Source organism: Hesperophylax consimilis, unplaced genomic scaffold, assembly GCF_061612785.1.
Source record: "Hesperophylax consimilis isolate HC1 unplaced genomic scaffold, BYU_Hcon_1.0 scaffold_103, whole genome shotgun sequence".
In the NCBI taxonomy this organism is placed as follows: domain Eukaryota; kingdom Metazoa; phylum Arthropoda; class Insecta; order Trichoptera; family Limnephilidae; genus Hesperophylax; species Hesperophylax consimilis.
Window position 1 is genome coordinate 6,652 of NW_028301328.1, and position 5,849 is coordinate 12,500.

The 5,849-nt window shown below is 49.9% G+C and overlaps 3 non-coding genes across 3 annotated transcripts in view; all 3 read left to right on the forward strand.

Moving 5' to 3' along the window:
- The first annotated feature begins 2,007 nt into the window (after window positions 1–2,007).
- Window positions 2,008–3,949, forward strand: LOC149408727 (small subunit ribosomal RNA). The gene has a single exon (XR_016305411.1). It is a non-coding gene; the product is annotated as a small subunit ribosomal RNA (ribosomal RNA).
- A 331-nt stretch (window positions 3,950–4,280) lies between these two features.
- On the forward strand, window positions 4,281–4,442 carry LOC149408728 (5.8S ribosomal RNA). Its single transcript, XR_016305403.1, has one exon. It is a non-coding gene; the product is annotated as a 5.8S ribosomal RNA (ribosomal RNA).
- A 413-nt stretch (window positions 4,443–4,855) lies between these two features.
- The window catches only part of LOC149408729 (large subunit ribosomal RNA), a 4,063-nt gene continuing 3,069 nt past the window's right edge, over window positions 4,856–5,849 (forward strand). The window contains exon 1 of the ribosomal RNA XR_016305419.1: window positions 4,856–5,849. This exon is cut by the window's right edge and continues 3,069 nt beyond it. This is a non-coding gene — a ribosomal RNA (large subunit ribosomal RNA).

The window sequence follows — 5,849 nt, forward strand, 5'->3', positions numbered from 1 at the left end:
TATTAAGTTTTTTTTTTTTAACTCAACAGAATAAATGATATAATATAACAATTCTAAAATGTTGCCTAGTCTTGTGGGTGCCGGGTGAATTTTCTTTATGTATCAGGTTAGGTTAGGTTTAGGTTAGGTTAGGTTAGGTTAGGTTAGGTTAGGTTAGGTTAGGTTAGGTTAGGTTAGGTTAGGTTAGGTTAGGTTAGGTTAGGTTAGGTTAAGTTAGGTTTGGTTAGGTTAGGTTAGGTTAGGTTTGGTTAGGTTAGGTTAGGTTAGGTTAGGTTAGGTTAGGTTAGGTTAGGTAAGGTTAGGTTAGGTTAGGTTAGGTTAGGTTAGGTTAGGTTAGGTCAGGTCAGGTTAGGTGCGATTACAATTTTTGCAAATAGATAAATTGACAAAAAGTTGACAAAAATTTTTGCCAATAAAATTTATGCCAATATAATTTTATGCCAATAAAATTTTATGCCAATAAAATTTTCTGCCAATAAAATTTGATGCCAATAAAATTTTCTGCCAATATAATTTTATGCCAATAAAATTGTATGCCAATAAAATTTTTTTGCCAATAATTATTAGCAAAAAATTGATCTTTGTCAATGGAATTTAAATTTAAAAAAGTAAAATAAATACAAAACAATACAAGAACAACGCGTCAACTCAACAGAGATCAAATGGGAAAATAATTCACCGACTCCAGATATTTTCATATCGGAGGGTTCGGCTCGGTAGAACTCCTAACGGGGCCTATAAATAAATCCTACAGATCCCTCAACATAAACATTTAAAAAAATCTTTTGTTATCCTACATGTATTCAAAATGACCGACTTTTGCATCTTTATATATAAATTTTTTGATAGATCTAATACGCCTAAATTTTTAATAAGAGAGCTAGGTATAATGCCGGTAGCCGAAATAACGAATGGTAATATTTTTATAGCCTGAGAATGCCAAATTCTTTTTTTCTCATTTCCTAAATCTGTGTATTTCTTATTTTTTCACTAACAGATTTTTGAATATTACAGGAATTCGGAATAGCGACATCGATGATATAAGTTATTTTTAAAAAATTTGTCATGTAAAACTATATCGGTTCTATTATGACTAATCGCTCGATCTGTTAGTTATATATTTAGTTAGTTATGTTAGTTATTTATTATTATTATTATTATATATATGTTAAGTTTTTATTTTTATTTGAAATATGTTCTTATTGTGTAAATTTGAAATAACTACGTACCTCTGTATTAAGTTTTTTTAAACTCACCGGGAACGGTCGGTCGGTATCACCGATTAAATGAAATAATTTAAAATTTCCAAAATGCGAATACGAAAGTAAATTTATTTACCGAGACCGAGCGCCTTGTGCCCGGTTTCGCGAGCCGCCCGAGGCCCGACGGCCCGGCCGCCTGCGCGCCTTCGAGGGGTCGGAGCGGGCGCACCGCGCTCGGCGCCGTCCCGAGCGAGAACGCGACCCGGCACAGCTTTGTGCCCGCCGAGTGTGGCGGGCTCTCGATGCACGGCGTTCGCAAACTGCGGCGGCCTATCGGTCGTGTCGGCGGTGTTATTTGCGAGAAACTACGTGACGCCCGCTTCTGCGCGGCGTTCGCGCTCATGTTTTGACTCTGGAGTTCCGCGCGAGCAGAATTTTCAAAAGCAAAGGCGGAGGATTTTATCCCCGTCTCACTGTTGCCTCGCCAAAGGCGTGCGCTTTCGGTGTACACGTTTTACGAATGGGAATTATAAATCGGACGATAGCGTCGTCGCGGGTGCGGTCTCTCTCTCTCGGGGCGGGAGCCGTCCTACGCGCGCTTTCTTCGTTTGAAGCAAAAATTTTCCCGCGGAGCTTTCGTCTAGCGACGGTCGCCGAGCGGGAGAATATAGCGGTACGCATAATGAGCGTGACTCGTGCGGGTGACTCCGTCGCGTGTTCTTTAACGCCGTGTTGTCCGCGCCCTCTACGCGAGGGCGGGCCTCTGTCGTTCGGAGGATTAAAAACCCTCCGACGGTGGTGCAGCTCCCTGGTTGATCCTGCCAGTAATCATATGCTTGTCTCAAAGACTAAGCCATGCAAGTCTCAGTAAAAGCCGAATTAAGGTGAAACCGCGAATGGCTCAATATATCAGTTTTGGTTCCTTAGATCGTACACGGTTACTTGGATAACTGTGGCAATTCTAGAGCTAATACATGCAAACGAGGTTCTGACCGGTAACGGGAGGAATGCTTTTATTAGATCAAAAACCAATCGGCGGCGGGGTTCGCGCCCCGTCCGTCGCCATTCGAGATGACTCTAGATAACTTTGAGCTGATCGCACGGTCTAGCACCGGCGACGCATCTTTCAAATGTCTGCCTTATCAACTGTCGATGGTAGTTTATGCGACTACCATGGTTGTCACGGGTAACGGGGAATCAGGGTTCGATTCCGGAGAGGGAGCCTGAGAAACGGCTACCACATCCACGGAAGGCAGCAGGCGCGCAAATTACCCACTCCCGGCACGGGGAGGTAGTGACGAAAAATAACGATACGGGACTCGTCCGAGGCCTCGTGATCGGAATGATTACACTTTAAATCCTTTAATGAGGATCCATTGGAGGGCAAGTCTGGTGCCAGCAGCCGCGGTAATTCCAGCTCCAATAGCATATACTAAAGTTGTTGCGGTTAAAAAGCTCGTAGTTGAAATTGTGTCCTGCGGTGTCGGTCTACCGAATGCGGTACGACAGGCACGTCTGCGGGGCTTCTCGCCGGTGCGTCCACCGCCGGCGTGTGTCGGTCGGCCTCACGGTCGGCCGCGCACCGAGGCGGGCCGTCGCGGCTGTTTACTTTGAACAAATTAGAGTGCTCAAAGCGGGCTAACACTTGCCTGAATATTGTACGCATGGAATAATAGAATAGGACCTCGGTTCTGTTTTGTTGGCTTTCTGATACCAGAGGTAATGATTAATAGGGACGACTGGGGGCATTCGTATTGAGACGTTAGAGGTGAAATTCTTGGATCGTCGCAAGACGGACTAAAGCGAAAGCATTTGCCAAAAGGTGTTTTCATTAATCAAGAACGAAAGTTAGAGGTTCGAAGGCGATTAGATACCGCTGTAGTTCTAACCATAAATGATGCCAGCCAGCGATCCGCCGAAGTTTCATAATTTTAACCCGGTGGGCAGCTCCCGGGAAACCAAAGCTTTCGGGCTCCGGGGGGAGTATGGTTGCAAAGCTGAAACTTAAAGGAATTGACGGAAGGGCACCACCAGGAGTGGAGCCTGCGGCTTAATTCGACTCAACACGGGAAAACTCACCAGGCCCGGACACTGGAAGGATTGACGGATTAACAGCTCTTTCTCGATTCGGTGGGTGGTGGTGCATGGCCGCTCTTAGTTGGTGGAGCGATTTGTCAGGTTAATTCCGGTAACGAACGTAACTCTAGCCTATTAAATAGACGTGCAACCGGTATCACGAGGGTCCGTGTGCGCGCGGCTTCGGCGTTCGCGCGTCGGGGTCGTGCGTTTTCGCGGTCTTCACTACCGGCGTACAATGAAATCTTCTTAGAGGGACCGGCGGTATATATAGCCGCACGAGATTGAGCAATAGCAGGTCTGTGATGCCCTTAGATGTCCTGGGCCGCACGCGCGCTACACTGAAGGGATCAGCGTGTCCTCCTTGGGCCTAACGGCCCGGGTAACCCGATGAAACCCCTTCGTGATAGGGATTGGGGTTTGCAATTCTCCCCCATGAACGAGGAATTCCTAGTAAAAGCGAGTCACCAGCTCGCGTTGATTGCGTCCCTGCCCTTTGTACACACCGCCCGTCGCTACTACCGATGGATGATTTGGTGAGGTCTTCGGACTGGTGCGCGGAAGCTCTCACGGGCATCCGACGCGTCGGAAAGTTTGACCGAATTTGATCATTTAGAGGAAGTAAAAGTCGTAACAAGGTTTCCGTAGGTGAACCTGCGGAAGGATCATTTCCTGTGTTTAATGTTTGTGCTTTCCATGATATGAAATATTATTATGAAACAAAACATATATTATACATATAAACCATAATCGAACGAATGCTAAATTACTGCGTCGGAGATCGCCCTAGGGCGCCGATGCGAACCGAGAACCGCCGGCGTCGAGCGGAGGAGGGCTCCGTCCTCTATCCGCTCGTCCGGTGAAATTTTACCCGTCGCCGTGAAGGCGGCGGTACAAAATTAATCTTTTTGTCGAATGGAATTATAAACATTTCGAAAACGCAAACCAAATTGTAAAAACCGAAAACTAAAACGTATCTATTTATGTTTGTTTTATCATTATTACCCTGAACGGCGGATCACTCGGCTCGTGGGTCGATGAAGAACGCAGCTAAATGCGCGTCAGAGTGTGAACTGCAGGACACATGAGCATCGACATTTCGAACGCACATTGCGGTCCGAGCAAGACGTAGTTTGTCGACGGACCACTCCTGTTTGAGGGTCGCGCACACAATGCGACCAGACTGTTCTCTCGCCCCCGTCCTCGGACGTGTGGGCGCGCAGAGCGAGCGTTGCCGGCGTCGCCGGGGCCCGCGCGCGTCGTCTCCTCGGAGACGCGCGCCGGGACCTCGGCGTCCGGTTAAATTTGACGAAGTGCTCTCTCGATGCGCGCGATTTCCGCTTGCGTTATACCAAACGCGGAGGAACGCGTGCGAGCCTTGAGCTAGCGACGACGCTGAAAACTGGGCAGTCTACCGCGCGAGCGGTCGGCTGTCCGGGGCGATCTTCGCGCTCTCGGCCGCGCGCACCTCCGCGGACGCTCGTCGGTTTCGCGCCCGCTTGACAGAGTCTGCACGGGCGAGAATACGCGCACACTGTTGCTTTGCGTACTTCTCGAATTTATAAAATTTTTGTTGTCGACCTCAAATCAGGAGAGATCACCCGCCGAACTTAAGCATATCAGTAAGCGGAGGAAAAGAAACTAACGAGGATTCCCCGAGTAGCGGCGAGCGAAACGGGAAGAGCCCAGCGCTGAATCCTGCGGCCCCGGCGGGCCGCCGGGAAATGTAGCGTTCGGGAGGAGAGTTATACATACACGCGCGGTCATTAGTCACGGCTGCCTGTCCAAGTTCATCTTGAACGGGCCCGCTTACCCGCAGAGGGTGCCAGGCCCGTGGTGACGGTAGCCGGCCGCGACGGTCTCTCTCCCTAGAGTCGGGTTGCTTGAGAGTGCAGCCCTAAGTGGGTGGTAAACTCCATCTAAGGCTAAATACTACCACGAGACCGATAGCGAACAAGTACCGTGAGGGAAAGTTGAAAAGAACTTTGAAGAGAGAGTTAAAGAGTACGTGAAACCGTTCAGGGGTAAACCTGTGGAACTCAAACGAGCGAACGGGGAGATTCATCGTGTCTTCCGTCGGGGCTCGCGCCTCGCGCAAACCTTCGCCTTCGGCTTTCGGGTCGGGGCGGTGGGTGCGCGGGTGCGCCGTCAGGCTCCCGGAGCGCGTGCACTTCTCCCTTAGTATAACACCGCGACCCGTCGCGCCGCGGTCGAATGCGCCGTGCGGTTGACCCGTCTCGCTCTGCGAGGCGGAGCCGCGGTGTCCACGGCCGCGGCGTACATTACGCAGCGACGGTAGAGAACGAGGATCGCGTCCGCCCCTCGCGGGCGTCCGTCGCGCTGCAGCGGCGTCCTTCGCGTGGCCCCCGGCGTCTAGTGCGTCGCGGGTGTCGCGCGTCGGGTGTCCGTCGTTAGCGGCGCGCTCTCGGACGGGACGCGTCCCGGTCGGCGGTGGTTTTGTTTTGGGCACTCACAGGACCCGTCTTGAAACACGGACCAAGGAGTCTAGCATGTGCGCGAGTCATTGGGAACACTGATAAACCCAGAGGCGAAATGAAAGTGAAAGGCCGG